Below are 23,824 nucleotides of genomic sequence, written 5' to 3' on the forward strand. Positions count from 1 at the left end.
TTCATGTTTTAAACTTTACATATAGCAGGGAGGAGGACACAACTGAAAAAAGCCTCACAGGACTTCAAATTACTCAAATTCTGTTTCTTCAACTGGGTAGTTAGTGTATGAGTGTTCATTTCATTATCACTCTAAACTGCGCATACATTTGCATTTGGTATTTTATATGTATGATGATTTCTAAAGTTTTAAAGAAGGTTAGTATTAACATCAATAATATTGTGCTATTACAAATTATACTCAGTTTTTCAAACACTAATCTGGTGTTGCTGTAAAGTTATTTTTTTAGATGTGATTAACATCTATAATCGTTGACTTTACACAAAGAAGCTTATCCTGCATGATTCCAATGAACCTTGAGAACAGAACTGAGATTTCAAGCTGGGATTTCTGTGAGGAAAAAGGCATCCCATCTGTGGACTGCAACATTGACTCCTGCCCCAGAAGTTCTAGACTGCCCTTCCTCACAGCCTGTCCTGCAGATTTCAGACCTGCCTAGCCAGCCCTCATGACCATATACACACATAGCCTACTAGACACATATCCTATTACATATCCTACTGGTCTGTTCCGTGGATACAGAGCAGAAAAATATATTGGAAAATAATGACCAAAAACTTCCCAAATTTGGTGAAAAACATTAGGTCACAGATCTAAGAATGTCAACAAACCACGAGTACGAAAAACAAGAAGAAAACCACACTCAAACCCCGAGACAGAGAAGCATCTTATCAATTCACATTGACGCGATGTATAGGAGAGAATCAGATTTAGAGTGCATTCTGAACTTTCTAGGACCTGGAGTGGTAAGTCCACCTAGAGAGACTTCAGAATTCCTAAGGCGCTAGCCTAATTTAAATAACCTAAACTGGGAAAGGTAGTGAGAGCCTGAGGGATAGCCAAGCCCTGTGGGTAAATGGCAGGTGCTTCCCAAAAAATAAGAGGAAATTTGGATGTTGAAGTTTTAAAGAAAGAAACATACCTTAGGATGAGATCCAGGGCAGGAAGTGGCATTCAGTGCCAAGATACAATGTGCATCCTAATACTCTCCCCCAGAACTCAACCTACCCACCCAGTCACTGAGAGAGCTGGACAATCACAGCTCTTCCCCCACCCCCATGACACCCAAAAGCTTACTCTATGGCAAAGAGTAGAGAAAGCATGCATTCTCGGCCCTGTAATTCAAGAAAGAGAGAAGAAGGAAGGTGTTGAGCCACCATGCCCAGTTCTTTGCCAAGCTGACCAATCATGTAAATTACTCTTCCTCTCTTAGGAAGAATGAGAAAAGTAATAGAGATAAATGTTCTACCTTGGTTGTGAAGTCAAAATTTCTTCTTTTCTATAGAAACATGAAGAGTGGGGAATAAATTGGTTTCATCTCCTAACTAGATTGTAAATTTTTTAAAGTCAGAAACTGACATATAAACTTCTGCATCTATGACAGGTTGGAGTAGAGAGCTGGACATAGACAGTGAGCAAACATGTTTCAACTTGGCCACTCTATACTTAATGTGTGTATGTGTTAAGAAGATTAAACATAATTTTAATATGCTCTAATTTTATCTAATATTTTAACGGCGGCTTAAAGTTTATAAAACATTTCCATATATATTATCTCATTCAGTGTTCATAGCACCAGTATTATGAATGAGAAAAATGAGGCTCAGAGAGGTGACATACTTGCTCAAAGTCACACAGCTAATAAAAACTAGAGTTGACACTCAAATCCACGTGATCAGTCCCAGATCCAATTTTGACCCTATCATCATACAATGACTGTTTCACTACTGCTATTTATTGTGCATTTTGACCTCATAAAGAAGAGAAGGATGAAGTCTGAGGCAGCAGCTGTATTTCCTGGCTGTCTGAAAAGCCTCCACCAGGTTTGGCAACAGCTGTCTCAGCTTGACATCTCACTGGGTTCCTGTCAGAGCCCCACCTTGGGGAATGACAATTTTAATGAAGAAAAATACAACCTTCCACTTGAACTCCTAGCTTTGCAAATGCAACTGACATCTGACAGGCTTGGAAGCCCTCACTGCAGGGAATGGGGTGACCCCAGCCTCTCAGCTTATAGATTATATGTTTGGCAGCTTTCTCTGCAATTGGCTGGCAACATTTGTGCCCTCTCCAGATCTTACTTGCTGGTCTCGGTGCTAATTTAGATGCAATTTAAACAAACATTTTCTGGGTATTTCCTATATGCCAGGCATTGGGGATTTATAAAAAGATGAGTAACGTACAATTCCTGCTTTGGAGGCACACAAAGTCCTACAGAAAAATCAAAACTTTACACTGCCAATATTTCTATGGAGACAATATCCATTGCCATAGCAAATGGGCCCCTTCGAAAAAAAAAAACTCTAATGAGACTATTTTAAAAATTAAATATCATGTTTATTTCCTTTGTCAGGAACGAGAAGTTCAAATGACAATAAGGTTCTCAAAAGGAGAAGGGGAATCCAGATCTGTGGAAGGGACTTTGAAATTAGCATTTGAGAACCAGAACCTTGTCTTCTTTAATCTTAAAAAATAAAATAGTGATCAACATGAGCAAAGGCCACATGAAAGCATGTGATGTATTAGGGGAAAAATAAGTAGGACCATATATTAGGAGGACAGGGTATAAGAAGTGAGATTAGAAGAAAAGATGGTGAAGAGGCTTCAATATCATGCCAGTAATGTTTAGAATATACTTTGAATGGATCCTAGAAGATTTATAACTTGAGCTCAGGTTAGTATGATTAGCAATGGATTTAGAAAAATGATACTAGCACTTAGGAGAGGAACAGCACTGGGAGACTAGTCAGAGGGAATACCAGAATGTTCCAAGTGAGAGATGATGAGAGCCTAAACCATGGAGGTGGAAATGGAAACAGGAAGAATTGGAAAGACCGTTCAGAAGTGGAATAGTCAAGTCTGGGTTAAAGAGAGGTATAAGATATCTAGTTATGTGACCGGATACTAGGGAAGGTCTGAACTGAGATAGGAAACCAAGAAGAAGAGGTGGAGAAGGAGAAGATTCAAGGAGAAATTGCTAAGTTTGGTTTAGGCTGAATGTGCTCAATGTGAAGTGCATGCAACATCCAAGTGAAGATACTTAGTGGGCAGACAGAAAGTGTAGCCGGGAATGTGGAGCAGGCTCACAGAGTAAGCCATGGGAGTAGATGAGACTCCCCAGGAAGAGAGCACAGAGAGAAGGAAATCAAGTGAAAACAAAGCCCTTGGGAACGCTCACATTTAAGAGCCAGGTCAGGAATCAAAAACAGGAAACAGAGAGCAGTCACAGGAGATAAAAGGAGACGGAGGAGACTGCAAAGGTGAGCAATAGTAGCAAATTCTACAGTGATGTGACAGAAGATTAGAGCTAAAATGGGCCCTTTGGATTCCCTTGAAATTGAAAGGTCTCTAAATCTAGAAGAGAAAAACACACACACACACAGGAAAGGAATGGTTGAAATAAGACTGGCAAAATGTCGATCAGTGTTAAAACTGAGCCATGAATACAAAGGTGTTTATTATAATATCTCTACCTATATACACGTTTGAAAATTTTTTTCAAATAAAAAGTTGAAAAATTGAAAACAAATTAATACATAAAAAGAATACAATCAGATGTTATTATTGGCTTCTGGGGTTAGGGTTTCAGTTGAATATGGGCTAGTGAATGGGAAACAAAGAAGAGGGGGTAGCTGATATCAAATGTCATATTTTGAGCTTTGCTGGCAATGTGATATAGCGTTGAGGAGGAACTGGACCCTATCAGTCATTCAGTGTCACTACAGGAAACAGATGACACTCAAATTAGGATGATTCCCCAAGTGTTTAATAAAGGGGACATTTATGGTATAAGAGCAGGGTATAGGGAGAGCACAGGCATACTGCAGTAACTCTGGTGCTAGTAACAATGGGTGTTACCACCCATTATCACACAATCTTGGTGAAATGCAGCAATAGCATTTATTTCTCAGAGTTGTGTGGGTCAACTAGAGGTCATCCAGGTTATTATGGGGATCTGCTTCAAGCCGGTGTCTAGCAGACTTGTCTCCTCTCTGCAAATCCAGCTCTTGCCTATTCCAGATGGGTTCATTCTGGGGCCCAGAACTGAAGAGGCAGCAGGGCCCAGGGGAAGTTCTCATGGAGAAGGCAGATGCCCAGAAAAGGCACACAGAAACACAAGATGCTTCCAAAGGCCTGGGCTTGAAACTGGCAAAAACGATTGTTTCCACCCACATTCCACTGACCAAAGTAAGTCACAGAGCCAAGCGCAGGGGCAAGGGAAATACTCCCCTCCTTTCACGGGAGCAACTATAGAGTCATATCCAGGCAAAGCAACTGGATACCAGGAGGGGCAAAGAACTGAGGCCAATAATTCAATCAATCACACACTCAAGGGTCAAAGGATGGCATGCTTAGCAGCACTCAGAAAGAGGCCTGAGAAAAGGGCCACCTTGAGAGGAGCTCTGACCTTCCATCTCGAGAACCGGAGGAGATTGATCCCACAAGGAGGGCGCCAGGGGAATAAACGTCCCGACCTCCCCAGGTCTCCCGCCCAAATTTCTCACATGCTGGACCCAGTTGGAAAGTTGCTCTCTGGACCCAGAAAGCAAAGCAGCCCTTCGATGGAGTCCAAACAGGTCCACCTTCCAGGGCAGGTAGCAGCGTGGGGAAGAGCAACAGTGAGACTAGAGATATGAAAAGAGGAGCTGGGCACAGCACTGGCCAGCTGCTTAAAGAGGACAAAGTGAAGGCGGGCTGGCAGGCTAGTAGGAGAGGTTCAGCACGCAAACAAACCTTCATCTTCCTCTAGCACAGACCAGAAAAATGGGGAACCTGAAGAAAGAGAAGTTGCAGAAGAGCCTAAGCAGCCTACACTGCCACCTGGGCATCTGATCCAAGGGGATGAGCAGGCACCAAGCCTTGAGGGAGGTTTTTTTTCTCCTCCTGCGAGGAAGAGACACAGCTGGAGGTGGAAATGGGCAATTAAGGGTGATTGTCTGACTCAGCAATAAAATTAGGCTGTGACAGCTAATGATTGTCAAGGGGAGGCGAGTTGCTGGTGGGAGTCGAGAGCAGGCAATCAGTGCAGAGAATGATGCTTGAGAACCAGAGAGAAGATTCTGAGTCCAAAGGCTTTAGGGAGCCACCTCTCAAAAGGGCACCTTTTGCTCAGACTGACCAACACTCCCCCACTAGGCCAGAAGGAAGCTCTTAATGTTTGTGCTAGTTATGTTTCTGGAAACAAATTAATGTAGAATGGAGCCAATGTAATAATAATAATCGACAGCAGTTTTCTTAATACAATAAATGTTATTTTATGAGCAAAGAATCCTTACTATAGGTTTTGCATGTCCAGAGCCCCAAATCAGGGCTCACTTGCTTTGTTAGGCCACAAAAAAAAAGTGACGTAAGTGCCCCAAGCACGCATTAAAAGGCAGATGTTAGATTATAGTCATCAAGAACATGGAGTCTGGAGCAAATTGCCTGGATTCATATCCTAACTTACTCGGCAGCTTACTCAAACCATGAGCCCTGGTGAGTTACTGAATCTGTGCCTTGGTGTCCCCATCTGAAAAATGGAGATGATAATACAGCCTTGAGTTGTGAATATGAGTTAATAGACGTGAGCACTTACTAGAGTAAGATCCAGAAAGCATCCTTACCTTCTGCCACTTCACCCTGTGTCGCAGGTGGGAGCCTGGGTACAGAATGTTCCAGCCTCTCTCTGAGCATAGCCCTCACCTGGACTTCTGAGCCAGGAATGTTCTATCACCTAAGTCTGAAACCCAGAGAAAATTAATTCTCTCAAGAGTGCCCGGACCATCTACTCAAAAGGAGTGTGAAAGAGACACTAGCAGTTGAAGGAACTCAGCATTTTAATGAAAGGCATAACCTACTGGAATGACTTTAGCCTAAGCAAGAGGAGGAGTTCGACCAAGGCGGTTAGCAACCTGTGCCAAGCACTTCGAGTCTCCCTATCTCCCTGCAGCTTTCTCTCCCTGGGCTTTCACAGGTTGGGGTCTCTCTTTCTCTCACTGCTTTCTTTCTCCTTCTTCACCTTCCCTCTATCTCTTCTGCCTCAGATCTCTCTCTCTTGTTAAAACCTGCTTCCCTAGTCTAATAGGACCGGGTCTTTATAAGAATAGTAAGAGACACCAGGAATGTGTGTGCTCAGAGGAACAGCCAGGGAGAGGCAGCTGTCTAAAAGCCAGGGAGAAAGGCCTCACCAGAAACCAACCCTACTGGCAACTTGATCTTGGACTTCCAGCCTCCAGAACTGTAACAGAATAAATATCTGTTGTTTAAGCCAAAAAACAAAACAAACAAACAAACAAAAAAACCTGCTTTAAAGTGTTTACAGTGGTCTTTACATGTGTTTTGGTTTTTGGTCGTCTGTGGATCCATAGGTATCAGTACACACAAATTTTTTTTTTCTTTTTAGTTACACCTGGGATCTATTTCAGCTCTGTCACTAACACACTGCATGATGTTCAGCAATGATAATAGTAGCAAACATATATGCTTAATGTGTGTCACTCACTAAGTGCTTTATGTATAAAATTAACTCATTTAGTTGTCAGGGTAACCTGTGAGGTAGGTAGGGACTTTTATAACTATTATCTTTGTGATAAATAAATTACTATTCACCAAATATCTTGGTTTCCCTCCCTGCAGTGTTCCTGCCTCTGGCAGATTTAGACATCCTCATCCTGTTGGACTAAGGAGTAACCACATGATTTGCTTTAGCCAATAAAAGTCACGTATCATTTCCAAGGAGAAGCTTTAAAAGCCAGTGCGTGTTTTGCCATGTTCTCTTTTCACTGTGCCACGATGACTCGCAGTGTGCCAGTAGGTGGCTCTTCTGTCAACCTGAGTCTGAGGATGAAGATGGCATGGAGCAGAGCCATAGCCGACTCATGAAGGACATGCAATGTGAACGAGAAACATTTGTCATTTGTCATTGAGATTTTTGGAGTTGTTTGTTACTGCAGCATACCCTAGTCTCCTGACTAACAATACTCATTTTCAGGTAAGGAAACTGAAGCGCATTTAGAGTATGTCAGGAGTCTGGCTCAAGTCTGAGCTCCTAGCCACTACTCTATATTTACCTCAGTGAACCTCAATTCCCCTTTAGGAGGTAGGGTAATCTGAACTCTAACTGAAGACAATGAACGCCATGTTTCTTTCAGTCCCATCCATCTGGTTCTCACTCATGCCATTGCCTGCTTTCTTTTTAGCTTTAAACATATGAGGCACATTTATTTTATATCTGATGCTGGTTAAGCTCAAGGAAACTGAGGAGTTCACAGCTGCCTACAGATATTCTCATCATGTTTATAACCAGAGATCCCCGTTATCCCTGTTCCCAGCTCAGGACACCCTGAAGGAAAGAATTCCTTAACCTCCATTTCTCCCTACCAACCTTCCTACCTTTGCTATTTGGGGAAAGATGATAATAATTGCTATTCTTTAGTATCTGTCATGCTCCAACAATCATACAAATATGAGTTCTAATTCTTGAAGCTACACTACAAAGCAGGAATTATTCCCGTTTTTCTTGACAAGGCCACTGAGGTCCAATAACACTGAATAAGGTGTCTAAGGTCACATACCTTCTATGTGTTAAGCTCCTGATTTTACCTCAGAGCCATCTGACACTAAGGCCTGTGTTCTTTTCTACTAGGCTGCTTGTTGTAGTGAGCACTGCTCCAGCTGGTCTTCTCTTTGATCATTTCTGACCTTGGAGGTATCTGAGTCTTTCAGTATATTTTAAATGCTTCAGTATATTTTAAATGGAGAAGGAAGTAAAGGAGTGAATCTAGATAAATGCCTACAAAAGGGTTAATGTAACAAAAAAAAAAAAAAAAAAACAGAGAGACTTGAAAAACAACTAAAACAGCCTAAGCAGTTTGTATTTAAATAATAAAACCAAGCAGAGTGTTGTGGAGGCTTTGATTCAACCTTTCTGAGCTCACAGGCAAACCTTAATGAAGCAAAACTTCCAGGAAGGCAGACCAATTAGCCCTATTTTCCAGGTGATCTGACTAGGACACCAAAGTCTGATTTTCTATCCCTTGTGCTCATCTTCGAACAAAATTATCCATATTGAGAAGCTATACACCACATGTGCAAATAACTGCCTGATTTTTACAATAGGCTTATGTTGAACCATTGATCATTGCTGTCTTTCAACAAATATTTTTTTTCTGATAATGAGCCAATTTATAATCTAAAGCCAGATGTTGTCAGGCCTGGGCTCATTTTTTTTAAAAAAAGTATCATTATATTTATTATCTGGTATTGCCATCTGGGTCGCATTTTTAAAAATAAAAGCCTTTCTTGTGCTTCTGGAAGCTACTTCTTCTGGAATACTTAGTCCTCAAAACAGCCCCTTACAGAATGGCCTCACAAATATCAGAGTCATTAGTGTAGCCATCTCAAAACACTTTCTCCTGCATGATTCCATTTTCAACAAGACCCCCAAATCATAATACCCCCTTATTCACACAATTGCTATTTACAAAGTGCCTACAATATGCCAGGCCTAATTCCAGATGCTGTAAAGAATGTAAAGCTATACAAAGCACAGCCCTGCCCTCACCACTCAGTCTTTTAAAGGGCATTAAATAAAAATTAGTACTGTTATGTGATCTCAACAATCGGAAGTCATGTAAGGTATTTCACTTTTAGAGAGAAATCAGTGTTTCATCCATTCTGCCAAGCCCCATTCTATCCTCACAATTAAGGAAATAATGTTGATATGAATTGATCAGGTTTAATATTTCTTGGACCACAGTGCCAGGAAGTGACGATTTTGGTTTTAGAAAGAAAGAAACTAAAGTGCTAAGGTCCTCTGGGGCTCTTTCTGAACTCTCTTTGCAATCTTCTCTCTCCCTTGATTTGAGGAGCAAGGGTGGCCTGGAGCTATCTACCCCTAGGAAAGACCCTATGTTTCCTGGAGTGGAACCAGAGTAGAGATCAGGGGAAGACCATGAGCCCAACCCATGCTGGCAAAATGCTTTCTTGCAGTTCCACGAAATGAACAAAATAAAGATGACAAAATAAAGAAAGTAGTATTGGAAAATAACCCAGAATATAGAATAAATATCCATGAGTTCATACTGACATAAACAAATGATTAACTAAATAAATAAGTGAGGGAAAAGAGAACAATCTCCTGTGCAGAAGAATCCCAAATATATATAGATCTTCTGCCATTAAGGAAGGGGGAGCATAACTTAATTGTGACAAATATGCCAAACTAATGGATAGTATTAATAATGGGAGAAACTGTGGAGTGGTAATGCACTCTAATTTGTCTGAAAATATATCTCCTTTGCATTTTCTTGAAACACTCTTTAGCAGTGCCAGATAATGGGCCCAGACAACATAAAGCTAAATAAATGTAACCTAGGCAATTTTCAAAATACGTCTCTAGTGCCCTCCCAGTCTCTGAGGCTTTTCGTCTACTAAAAAGGAAGAATTTTTGCAAATGTGGTTGAACTTGCCTGGGCTTACAAAGAAGAACAAGGCCTGAGTGAAGTATGTAGGGAGGGGAACTGGCCTCACTTGGAAGGAGGCTGAGGGGATTTGGAGGGTGATTAGCTAAGGAGAGGAGTCATGCTTCTCCCCTAGGAGCTTGTATGAATGGAGTAGTCAGATCGTACACAGGGGACTTGGAGTTCATGGGAGCAGGCTGCTGGGCAGAGCTGGGATGCATCCTGACATGGCTCTCTGGACCATGAACTGGGCTGTGGGAGGATGTGAGTCTTTGATAAGCTGTCCCTCACAAACTGTCACTTTTTCTTATCCTATTATTGTTAATGTGGTATTATTGGGTACAATAAGTTTCTCACTGCACATTTTAGGGAAGTTAGGATGTGGTAAAACTCTTCAGTTGGATCTGCCTTACTCTAAAAAGAAGACTCGTGTGCTAGGCGGGCAAAAATATTTCCATGGTTTTATTAATCAGGATTTAAAAAACCAGATGCTTTCTCAGAAAGGAAGTTGTACTTGAACATGCCTGTATTATCACAGAGGTACACCAGAGGGCAGTATGGGTGCTCTGTTCTGTGCCATTTTTTCCCTAGACTATGCAGCTGAGTAATGGGTCTCCTCATGGTGTTTTCCTGGGTAACGAAAGAGATGGGTAGGCGTAATCATTTTCTATTGTTGTGTAATAAATTACCACAAACATGTAGCTTAAAACAACATGCATTGGTTAGCTCACAGTTCTGTCAGGTCAGAAGTTGACTGCTTTCACAATACAGATAGGAGGCAATAGTAGGTGTGGCCAGTTGGGAGGAATGATCCAGGAAACATAAGTCTTTTACATTCCAGCCATAAACTTGGCTAGTGAACTCATGCAACAGCCACTTTAGCCAAAGAAAAAGACAGAATTCTCAGTGTCTGTGAAGAGTGCCTGAAAGTAGCTGAATTAGGATTTCGCTAAGTTTACAAACTTTCCTGGGTGTTCCTGAAATCTGACTTCAGATCAATGTTTCATTTCCTGTAGTTGGGACTGTGTTCAATTCATCAATACACTGAAATTTGTGGAAGTCTCAAAAAACAAAAACAAAAACAAAAGCCTCTTCTCAAATGTTTCTTCTGTGGTCTAGACCTCTTTGAGGCTGCTCTTTAACTGTTCTCTTTTCCAAGTTTCCCTGGAAGAAAATGAACCTTTCAGGACTTGAAAATGAAAAGGCAGCCAAAATCCTCCCTTTGCTTTTTCTTTCTGTTGCAATAGACCTATAGATTTTACTTAAGCGAAATGGAGAACACCCAAGCAGAATTGGGTTCAGTTGCACTGTCCCAGCCTGTAAGACAGAGAACTTGAAGCCTGCCTATTATTACTTTCTCAAACATGCTGCACTTCTCATTTTAAAAAACAGAAGCAGCTGAAGGCAGGTCTGTGTTCTCATGGCTAGAGACATTTTACTGCAAAATTTTGTTAACCAGTGAGGAAGCTTTACTTTTACCTTACTTGGTATTTGAGATTTATGGGTTTTTGCTGTTCAAATTTGGTGAACAATCATGTGCATTTAAATAGCATCTTTGGATCCCTCGGAGTCAGTAGAGATATCTGGCCAGATATATCCAAGTTACCAAGCAGTCAAAAGAGAAAAAGTGTGTGTGAGTGGTCTCTTCAAAGAGAAATAGCAAATGCTCCTCTCTCTGCTTCTCTCAGTAATAGTCCTGCTTATAAGATACGGTTGTTAATCTACAACAAGAAGGAAATGCTAAATCTGGTGGAGAGTGGAGAAGATGTTACAATGAGGGGAAAGTAATTAACCCATAAAAGCTTTGTTGAAAAAGGCTTTTTACTTTGAGTTGACTTTGAGACATTTTATTGCCTACTTCCGTGCTGCCAGCTGAGCTTCACATGGACCATAAAGCCTCCAAAAATACTTTGTGTAAGATTGCTGTTTGTCTTCATTAATTTATCCTGGTGACCCCTGGTGGAACATCACTCCATAAGGAGAAGTAGAGTCCCAAAACAGACATCTAGCCACTCATTGAATTACCAACGCCCAAATTGTCACATATATCCATTTACTCACTGCTTCCTTTTTGGCAGCCTTCCCTATGTTTCAACTTGAACCCTATTTCCCTATCAAAGCTGAATTTGTATTTCTCACTTTTATCAGTACATTCTATTCAGCAACCAAGCTGTCCTGGACCAATGGCACTGTCTAGTCAATATGCCTAGCACATAGCAGGCACTTAAAATTCATTAACTAAATCCAACATTTCCTCCTTTACTTCTAAATTACCATTTTCTCTCAGTTGGATGGGACTTATTCCTTTCTTATTCTAGATGCAGTTTTCTCTCTCTCTGTACCAGGACTTGCCATACAAGTAAAGAACTATCCCCACTTTCAAAGACATTGCTCCACCAAGGTGTCACATACTTGTAAAGATTCTAGGTGTTCATTTTTTAAAACCCACATTGAGACTAGTTACACGTTAAGTTGTTGCACCTCAGTTCCAAATGAACATCAGGCTTATTTCGGGCCTTTCTGACAAGTAAATTGTAAAAGCCTATGGCTATTTTCTTTATTGATACCATAGTTTCTTCTTCAGGTTGACACCAGAGAAAATACTTTAAACCTCCGGACACGTGAGGGCCCTGAGGAAGAGAGAGAGGGAGAAGAAGAAAAGGCCAAAAAGAAAGTAGAGTATACTAGAAAAAAAATGAAACTATCCTGAGAAAAATCCCAAAGCAGAAAAATGCCAAGTGAAAGAAAAGATTCTTGGCATTCTTGCCTTTCACAATTAGAATAACCTAAATGTCCAATATTAGAGGAATGATTAGGTAAATTATAATCTATTCACACAATGGAATATTGTACAGCCATTAAATATTTATTTTGAAGAATGTGCCATAGCAAAGGAAAAAGTTTATGTAATGATAAGTGAAAAAAGCAAAACTAAAAAAAGAAAATTATATTGTGCTCTAATCTACTTATCAGTTTATGTGTCTGTACCACCATTAGACTGAGGGGAGGGTAAGCGGGTGTGTGGGGAGGTCAGATAAGGGATAGAACCCTGAGGAACACTGACATCTATGGAATGTTCCAGGAAGTGGTGCCTTCAAAAGAAACAGAAAAGATAAAGCAAAGAAGCAATGAAAGAGAGTGAACCAAGAGAACATGAAGTCATAGAAGCTGGGAGAGGATGGCACGTTCAAGGTGCCAGGCACTTTATATCCATTGCTACACTTAGTCTTCACCAAAAGTGGGTGACACTATTGTAGCCATTTGTGATGAGCAAATTTTGAGCAAAGTCTCAACAGGAACTTAGCAAGTTGGACAACATCTCAGAGTAAGGGAAAGATAGGATTTGAGCTGAGGTATACCTCTCGAGCAAAGCCCATGCTCTCTGCTTTACCCCAGGCTGCCTCCCTGCCGTGTTAGAAATATCTTCTAAATGTACGTGAGGTCATGGTTTAAGAGGATCAGTCAGTTGTATTTTGTATTCAATGAATACACCTCTGATACAAGAGAGGTAGAATTGCAAGGTATGAGAATGGACCCCAGGGTGACAGATTAGCATGGGGATTGCAAATTCCATTGCTTAGAAAGCAAATAAGGTAGAAGGGGAAACAATGTGGCAAATTGGATCATGCATGCACAATACTGTCTAAAGGGGGCAGGAATTCAGGAATCTCGCCCATTGTTGTCAGATATTCCATTTTATTTAGAGACATCAGAAATCTGGATTTTATCTTTCTCCGTGTAATTTTTTGTTTTTAAATGTTGGGAACTAAATAAAAACATTTTAAATACTGCAGACAAAATAAATCTGTGGAATAGATTGGGCCTAGGTTTAGACCCCTGTCTTAGTATCTCTCTAAAGGTAGTTTGTCTTCAGGAACTTCACCTTCAGTTGTTCTGATTCTATTCAATTCAATGCCCAGGCTAAGAAGAAATCCCTGAGAGGGCCATGGGTGAGGGTGCTTTTCTTTCCACCTTCCTCCCCCAGCTTCACTCATTGGACCTATCATTCAGTTTTCCATGATGAATGCTTTGTTGAGTTCCATTCCATGGAGTTAAAGGAGCATGAAGTGTCTCTCATCACAGCCATTCTTTTCTAGGAAAACAAATGGCTAGCTCCCTGGAGTTGGGGATTTTTTTATGCAATGACATTCCTCTATGAAATTTATTGCAGCAGCTTTGCGAGAGATTTGTAGTAAGTAGTGTTCAGGCTGTGGGTCTTAAATCCTCAATGCCACAGTCATAACTCTTCAAGAAGGAAATGTTAGAAGAGCTCACTAGCTAATATTGCATTATGATGATACTGTCTCCACAGAAATGATTGCTGTCTTGGTGCTGCTATCTTACTTAGGAAGCGTGAGCTCTTCAAATGTGCTTGAGATATCTATCCTGGTGGTGCTTTGTGCGATCCAGAAGAACCTACAGACTAGGCAAAGAGAGCAAACATTTATTGAGTGTCTTCCACTCCCTTTTCACTAAGGCTCAAAGAAATGAAATAATGCTCTCAAGGTCTCCAGCTATAAAACCTCTCTGATTCCAAAGCAGATCTTATCTACCATGACACATGGAACATATTTTTATATATAAGAGAATGTCTAATGAATCAAAGCTGATAAGAGTGAATGGTGAAATATTCTTATCATTTTAGGTTTAACCTGAATCTATTTCATTTTAAGACTTAGTGTACAGTGTATAGGAAGCCCAGGAGATAAACAGCCTAAATGACACCATGAGAAAACAATCAAACAAACCCAGACTATGGAATGAAGACAATCATTCCAGTCACTTCAAAAGTCAATGTAATGGTAAAAAATGTCAAGGGACTCTTCTAGGTTAAAAAAGATTGAAAAGACAAATGAACAAATATAATACATAAATCTTGGATCCTGGTTCCAAATGGTACTATATATTTGGGGAGTAACTGAAAAAATGTGACTATGGACTAGATGTTAGATGATATTAGAAATTATTATTAGTCGTCTTACGTGTAATAATGGTCCTGTGGTTATGTAGGAAAAAAACCTTATTCTTAGGAGATATCTGCAGAAGTATTTAGAATTATCATGATGCCTGTCCTTTAATTTCAAATGATTGAGAAAAAAATTATGTAGGTGTAAAATATTATCACTTTATTAACCTAGATGGTGAGTATGTAGTTATTATTACATTATTCTTTTAACTTTCCTGAGGGTTAAAATTTTTTCATAGTATAAAGTGAAAATACAAAAATAAAATCTTGATTTCATTAAGGTGCCTCAAAATGATGGAGAGGGAGCTGCCCTGAATGAGGTGAAAGCATTTCAAAATTCTTTTAGAAGATCAAAACAAACTTACATAGCTTAGAATATGTGTTCATTATAGTAAATATAAAAAATATCTTAAAAGGATAGATATACATAACTACAGACACATAAAAGTACATTTACAGGTGGGCAAGAACTAGAAATGTATCTATTAGGTTAGTGGAACTAGAGGTGATCTTTTTTTCAAAATTATTCTTGCTGTATTATCTTTTCCATTAACATAATCTCAAAAAGTAAGCTCATAAAACAAGACAAAAATTCATAACTCTTTTTGCTCTGGTGTGGGGTTACAGATGAATATTTTTCTTTTAAGATCCATCCTTGAAGCCCACTGAAAATAAATATTCTGTATTTTTATCATCAGTAGATGCATTTAATTTTTTTATTACTAATAACAAATTATTATGGGAACTTTAGCTTCATAATTATAGGGTGGTTAAAAAGATCTGGGAAGAATAACCATAAGTGAAATTAAATAATTAAAAATTCATAAAAGCTTCAGGAAGTTAGAAGTTTGCTTCACGAAAGGCCAAACACATAATTTCATCTAAATTATAAAAACAGATGTCTAAAACAGGGGTCAGCAAACACAAGCTGGCCACCTATTTTTGTAAATAAAGTTTTATTGGAACACAGCCATTCTTATTCGTTTACGTATTGTCTATGGCTGCTTTCACACTGCAATACAAGAGTTGGGTGGTTTTAACAGAGACTATGTGGCACACAAATCCTAAAATATCACTATCTGGTCCAAAAAATAGTTTGCCAAGCCCTAGTCACATATGTATATGAAAAAAATTAAATAAGAGTATGGAATAATAAAGATGATTTATTATGGTGGAAGTATTATAATTTTTTTCATATTTTTAAATTTTACATTATTTTCACAATGTGCATTGTTCATTAAATAAGTATTTTTATGAAAAAGTAATTGAATGAGACATATTACTGTTTTCACAATGCATGTAGTTGTGAGAGGGGAAGCAAATAGTAAATACATATTATATAAGTCTGATGTGAAAATTCTAATCTTTAGAGTTGTCGAAAAATAATAATAATAATAATCAGAAAAACAAGGGGAAATTACCAAAGTAATTTTCACAGGATTGTTTATAATAACAAAATAGTAGAAATAACAGGGTAACTATTAAATAAATGGTGATGTCTATAGGATAAAATAATATATAATCATAAAAATGATACTTTAAAAAAAGTATTTATTACTTTTGTAACCAGAAGAAATTTCTTCAAGGATAAGGTAGTATTCTCTGACAATGAAAAAATGTTGATGATAATGATATTTAAGTAAAATAAATTACATAACATTTCAAAATATCAATGTATAAGCATTATCTACATAAACTTATAAATATATAGAAAAACATCTGGAAAATATAAACTTCACCATCAAAAGTGGTTTAGGAAGTTATATTTGAGATAACTTTTCTTTCTCCTCAATACAATTCTAGAGTATTTAATTTTTTTATGAGCATATATAACAAGAGAAGAAATATATATATTCATATTTTAAAGTAATACTTCTTAAAAGTTTTTAAATGACTTAGTGAAATGTTTACAAAAAGTTAAATACAGAATTAAAGAGAATATAATCTCTAGTTCAGGAATAAAATGTATACAAGAAAGGACTAAGAAAAAGTCAAAATATTAAATGTTACTTTTATGGATGATTTTTGCCTTATCTTTTTATAGTTATCTCTAGCTTCTTGATCTTTCTACAGTGAACACATACTACTTGGATAATCAGAAAAAAATTTTAAGTAAGAATTTGTGAAAATAACTTTTTAAAGGAAAAGAATATTATTACAGCTACTACCAATTCATATCACCTGACTTTTGAATCCCTTTCTCTTTCTCTCTCTCTCTCTCTCTCTCTTTCATGCATTCAATAATTTCTGACAGTAATAATGACTTCTACTATTAAAGCTCTAATTCTTTTAAGCGTCCTACCCATCCACACCAACTCAGGCAAACATGTAGCCCACTGGTCACTGAGATTTGTCCAAAGTATCATTCTACTGGTCCATTGTTCTTGCTTTCCCTACTTCCCTATGTGTCTAAGGCCCATCTGTCTCCATATCTCAGTGCATGATACTCACTTCTGCATATTATGTTCTTACAGCAGGTTTGAGACAGATATCAGTCTCCGCCTTCTTCCATAATTCTGTTAGTCTCCATCCAAAATTTTGCCCTAAAGTCTCAGGGAGGACACAGGTCTCACTTTGGCCCCACCCTCACCTCAGGATCCAGGCTATCTAGGGTGGCCAGACCTCCCCTGCCCTACCAGGAGAGGGAGCATTAAACAGTTTACAGAAGAAGCTTACCTGAATCACTCTCCCTCAACTCCCCGAGGGAGGTCAGATTGTGTAACCAAACTACTGCAATGATAGACAGCAGCCCCATCTCCACAAAGAAATAACAATTTCCAAGTAGAGAGCGTCAGTCTTGCCTACTTGCCATGATTGTGTCATCACCAGGGCTCTTTAGTTCTCTCTCAGCACCTTTCTGCCTCGATCAGCTAGCTCAAGTTCCATCAAGAAGTATTCTCAGTATGTATGGCCTGAGACCATAATTTTAGAAGACAGCATGCATGAGTGTCTATACGTGTGGTGTGTGTACATCTATTTGTCTCCGTGTGTATGTATGTTGTATATATGTATGCATGTGTGCTTGTATCTTGTATGCATCTGTAGTATGTTGTGTGTGTCTGTATGTATGATATGTGTATATGTGTGTCTGTGCTTGTGTACGCATCCAGCTTCACCAGCCTCGGATTCATACAGTTTCCCTCCACAAGAACACCTAAAATATAATAGATTCTTAATTTTGATAAGTGTACCATAGTTATGTAAGATATTGTCATTAGGTAAAGCTGGATAAAGGAAAGGGTATACAGGGCACACAGTAACTCATCTATAAATCTAAAACATTTCAAAACCTTTTTTTTTTTTAAAGCTATGGCAATGAATTCAATCTCCCCCTCTTCTAAGACTTCCCAGGGGTATTTAACTTTTGTCTAAAGTACCGTCCTAATTGTGATTTCCTTACCAGTGGATGTGGAGTCAGGCCTGATGCCTACACTACTACAGCCTAGATGGACAATTCTTTAACTTGCCAAATTGGCACTTCGGTTTGCTAAACCTACAGTGTGATCACCAACGATCCAGATCCCCTTCCAGACTTGTATACTAAAACATTTTAAAGAGGATAAAAATAAAAGAGAATTCTTAGAAAAAGACAAAGGAAAAAGCAAAAATTAAAGGGTGGGCAGCTAATTTAGGGTAGAACTGCATTTTCAAGGGACCGTTTTAAGAGAGGAGATAAGTCTTCTGCCTAACTTTGTTCAGATCTAGGCTTGGCTAAGGGATGGGCCCAGAGGAGAAGGAGCAGAAAGCTGCCTCCTTATGAACTTGGGCCCTCAGTATTCAAACCCACCATAGACCTGTATGTGTTGCCGTGGGTTTGACATTTCATAGATGGATATCTTAGGTTTAAACATTCTTCCCCACTACCCTGACACAGCATGCATGAGTGTCACTGCAAGTCAATTAAGACTTCTTTGGAGAAGAGTGCATCTGCCCTGCCCTGCCAGGCTGGAGACAAAGGGCTTGGCTCCTTGAGGGGAATGTGGTCCATCCTCTCTCTCAGCTCACTAAGTAACCTGTTGACAACTTATAATTACCAGAATTGTGTGCTACACAATGAATGTTCTTGGGGATTTTAATGATCGAAGTGAATGAACATGCTTCAACATTTGGAAACGTGTTAGAGAAAAATAATGACTTTAAAGTGCTTCACAAATTGTTGCTAGGAGACCACATCAAGATGAGCCTTTTTACTTACAACCTGAAGTTCAACTGGCAGGAAATTCTCCCATTCAAAACATAGATAAGAAAACAGAACAATTCAGAAAAGAAGAACAGAAATCTACTGGCTGTTAGAGAAAATCTTTCACCTGAAACAAAATGGAGAACAAGATGCAAAACAATGTTGATAGCATCTCAGTTCTTTCTAGCTATTTAATCTTGAGTAATTATTTTAATGTCTTTTATTCTCAGTTTTATCATCTGAAAAATGGTGCTATCAATAGCTCAGTCACATGAATATACTCAGCACATGAATATACTCAGCACATAATACTCAATATTTTATAAACTTAATTATTTATACTCACTTGTTCCAAAAGGTTTTGCGGTATCATATGGAAGTATTTCCTTTCTGTTCCCCATAAAGCAGCCCCTTGTGCAAGGAATTGGGTACAGAAGGCTTATTTGGGAAGTAATACCAGGAAGTTCAAGTGAGATGGTAAAGAAAGACAGGAAGGGAAAACAGTCAATAAAAATTGCATCAATGAGCATGAAAATCCACTACGGATCAGTCCTGCTGGGAACCCTCCGAAGGACCATGTAGAACACATCTCAGAATCCTCTGCTGAGAGATAAGGAAGCTCAGGTATTTACCCACTGACTCTCACCTCTCAGTGATTAAAGGTTGCCCCCGGGAGCCTTAAATAACCAGCATCTCCACAATGCCCTGATCCGTCTGGTAATTTCTGGTGAAACAGGAGAAAACTCTTAGGAAGAGAGGCCAGGAATTATAGGCATGTGAGGAGGGAGCCTAACAGTGTGCCTAAGAATTATCTTACTCCAGCTGCATATGAACTCAGAGGCGGACCCAAGGGATATGAGGTGGGGCACCAACAGAATCTGCTACACTTAGGGTTCAACAAGGTAAAATTAGTTGGTGAAGAAATTGATGCCAGATACTCTGTAAATGTTGCTGAATCTAACAAAAGGTTATTTTGTCGAAAGCCTGGCTGTGATGACTGATAACATTTTTTTCCCCTTTTTTCCAATTAACAAAATAGCCTTGGACAAGGATTCCATGTTAGTGTGAGCAAGAAATGATTAAGCAAATTAACAAAATAGCCTTGGACACGGGTTCCATGTTAATGTGAGCAAATGGTTAAGCAAATCCTTTATATATAGCAGTCCCTTGTTGATCATGGGCTAAAGGATCTGGAACATTCTTATAGGATTCAACTATGGCTGGACTTCAGGTTTCAAGCATTAAATTTGAACTCTGGGCACCAAATTGTATTTGGAAATTACATTCCCATTCTGCATGTGGGAAGGAAATAATTCAGCTACTTTTCTGTCTAGTAGTCTCTCCTCTGCCTGATAGCCATTTGCCTTCTAAATCACTAAAAAGTTAGGCAGAGTTCATACTTAGCCCTCCTCATATGGAATAGCAAAACAATTCAGTGTTATCCTCTGAAGTTTTCTCAGCATGTCTGTTGCCCATTCTCCCCATTCCCCCTCCCCCAGCCCTGAGAACAGCTTTAGCAGCACCACAATGTCCCTAAAGGAGTAAAAAGCCATGCTAATGGCATAGACAAGAAGCAAGGGAATGAGGCGAGGCAACAGCCAAGGAGGAGACAGAAAAATTGGCAACTCCTCCCCTCAAATCCCCAACATCCAGCTACCCTTCAAAGAATCAGAAAGATGAGATATGAAAAAGAAAGAAGGAAAGAAGTCAAGGAGAGAAAAATCAGGAGAGAGAAACCAGACCACCATTATATGCCTCCTGATGGAAGAACACAACGCCACTTATGAAGTAGTCTGGATGAAAAGTTGAACCCAAGTTTGACCAAGACTCTAATTTTATCTACCAATGAGCAAGATATGCAGAAAATAGAGTAACATGTTAAATGCCACCATGGGATGAATGAAAAATCCAGACTACGGGAAACTCTACAGAATGAACAAACATGTTTCTTTAACAAATAAAGAGAAACCTATAGAATAAAAGAGACCTAAAAGATATATTAACTAATTGCAATGTGTGGATCTTACTTAAATAATAAGGATAATTCCAATTTTCATTCGAACAATTTAAAAAATTATAAGTTTATGAGAAAGAAAATTTGAATACTGAGTGAATATTATATTATGAATAATATTATGATATTGTTAATTATGTGGACCATGTACTAATGGTATTATTTTAAGATAAAAGAGTCAGTATCTTTTAAAGATACATAAATAAATAATAGTGGTGAAATTATATAATTTCTGGAATATTCTTTAAAAGGAAAACAGACTGGCTTGGTCATGAGTTCATGATGGACACCTAGGGCTCTTAAACTATTTTGTCTACTTTTTTGTATGTTTGAGATTTCCACAATAAAGAGGTAAAAATACAAAATGAAATAACAACAAAACCCATTTGAGAAGCACACTACCTTTAGGACATGACCAAGAGGCCTATGAAGTCTATTTCAGCAGGAGGTGTATTTTTTTTTTTTTTATGAAGTATATTTTTGATCCGAGGATGTATTCTACTTGTGAGGAAGATTTGGTTTCCAGATCCAAAAAGGATCAAGGTGAGGTCAGAGTGGAAGGAGCAAGATGCAACAAGATTGACACTTGATATTAGGAACCCAGCCTCCTTTCATGTGGCCCATAACAATCCAGTCCATAACATCTGTGGCTGATTCCAGAATCCACAATTTTCACCCTTTTACCAACAGGCTAAGTTGCTTACTACTGAAGGGACACTGGCCCGGGTAAAATCACCAGTACATTCAATAACTTTATAAGTTGTTGATTTCCATTGTCTAATCATCCTCTGATTTGTGGCTGCCCAAACCCTGGGCACCATATTCATTTCTCCAAGCCCACTGGTACCCTCAGCCAGTAATGTCACAGTGTAATAGAGTAACTCTCCTTTTCCCTGCCTCCACCCAGTGCTCTTTCTATCACAATGTGTGTGTGGGTGGGAAGGCATAGGACAGCGTGTGTGTGTGTATGTGTGTGTACAGAGAGAGAGAGAGAGAGAGAGAGAGAGAGAGAGAGAGACCACCACACTGGCTTAAGCCAAAAAAGGTAATGTAGTGTTTAGCTTCAGTCCAGATACTAATCTCAATCCCTTCACCAATTTCCACAAAATAATCATGCATACTAAACATCCCATTCATTTAATATATGTGTTACCAAAGATTTGTGCATCGCCACAAAGGGGTACATTGTGCAGCAGACACCTCTCTGGTGTTGCGTTTTGGTTGTACTCTCTTCTCCCCACCTCCCTGCCCTCCTCCTTCTCTGCCCTCTCTTAGGAACAATACCATTCCTCTCCCTGTCTCATACCAAGTAGTTTAGCAGACACTTTTTCTTGATGGAGAAGGCCCTTGGGACTTCACCTTCCACTCCAAATGTCATTTCAAAGTATTTCTTCTAATCAAATAGAGAGCTGTCTCTAAGAGAGTTCTGGTGACCAACATTTTCTTCACCTCATTGCTGTAGGTCCTCACAGGTTTGCCATTTGTCTATAGATAAAGCTGTACCTCAGACCCAAACTAGAAAAAGTTGATGATTAATAGAGCAGAGGGCTTACTCACAGGAGAGCATCCCTTGGCTAAAGAACCTGTCAATTCATCCCACTGAGTCACCACCCTGCCCAGAACAGCACGTAGCACACATAACGGCTATTTGATACTGTTTGTGCAATACAGAATAGTTTGAGTGATTAACCGGCATCTCTTAAGAGGCAGGGAAAGATGATATGCATCACTTGGAGAAAGGCAGGGCCTAGGAGGGCCTAGGAGATCCAGAGGACAGGCAAGATGCAGTGAGGGGAGTCATTTACATTTCCTCCCTTGGATGAGGTGGTTTCCTATACCTAGGAAATGTGTCCATATCACTTAATGACTTCTATAATACATATTTCTTTTATATCTTTGTTTTTATTTCATTATGTAGATTATAACTACACATATTTTTGTTTTTTATTTCTTTTGGGAGGGGGGGAAATATAAGCCTGTGGCAGCTATTTTAAGAGAAATCAAGATATTCTAAACTGACCCAAGGTGCTTCGACCCCTCAACTGCCAGGCGCTTTGAATAGGCATCAGTTGCTTTTGGTGCTTACATGTGGGTGGCAGCATATGTCCTCTACGTTGCAACCTCTCCACCAAATGAGGTCATAGACCAAATTCTGCCAAAGCTACAAATGTTTACTAGCCAGCAGGTATAAGAACAATCCTATAATCATTTCTTGAGGCCTTTGGGACTCATTCTCTGCCTTAGGCACTACAAGTAACAAAAGCATAACAGTTCTTAAATGGACACAAGATGATGACAGGGCCAGTCAGCCTTTTGTAGGGTCAAGTCACAGTCTTCATGAAGGAGAGATACATAGGACAAAGGGAACACTAGACTCCCATCACTGTACAAAAAGTCTGACTACTGAACTTCTGGTACCATATACTCATCCACACAAGAGCAGTGGGGCTTCTATCTTTCTAACCAACCATATGTCTTGGACTATCACTTATTTTACCTATTCAAAAATATTTCTAACATTCCTTATATGAACTAAAACCTTAAAGTGAGATTTTGATATATATATATATTATATATCAAATATATATATATATTAGAGTTCATATGTTATATCATGTGTATGTTATGTCATGTGTAAAAAGTATTTGTAAAGTAAATGACCATGCAGACAATGTCACATTAAAAAACTATTCCATGTCTACGCCCATGCCACCCTGAACAACCCCGATCCCGCCTGATCTTGGAAGCTAAGCAGGGTCGGGCCTGGTTAGTATTTGGATGGGAGACCACCTAGAAAGACCAGGTGCTGTAGGCGTAAAAAATAAAAAATAAAAAATAAGGGATTATAAGCTGACAAGGTCCTTGCAATCTGTGAGGTCAACCAAGGGTTGCCTCGCCAATCAATCAATCAATCAATCAATAGCTGTTCCGTGATAAACAGGAGTTGCAGTTATTAGGATAAAGTAACAGGCTCCTTTTGGGAAGGGCGGTAGCAGGAATTGAAGTGGGAGAACCTCAAGGAAAAGGGGAAGATGCACAGGTGGGGCTGAAGTCTGGCTGAAGGTCAGCTGACAAGCAGCATTTCCTCTGCTTAAATATCACATGACTTGTGTTTATTTTCATGTTAGAGGCTGTTTCATCCTCTCTGGACTTGAAAGAACTAA

General features: G+C 39.2%; 1 pseudogene; it reads left to right on the forward strand.

The window, feature by feature from the left end:
* Positions 1-23,356: 23,356 nt before the first annotated feature.
* Positions 23,357-23,475, forward strand: LOC120608795 (uncharacterized; annotated as a pseudogene).
* The last annotated feature ends 349 nt before the right edge of the window (positions 23,476-23,824 follow it).

Source organism: Pteropus medius, unplaced genomic scaffold (genome assembly GCF_902729225.1).
Source record: "Pteropus medius unplaced genomic scaffold, Ma_sr-lr_union100, whole genome shotgun sequence".
NCBI lineage: Eukaryota > Metazoa > Chordata > Mammalia > Chiroptera > Pteropodidae > Pteropus > Pteropus medius.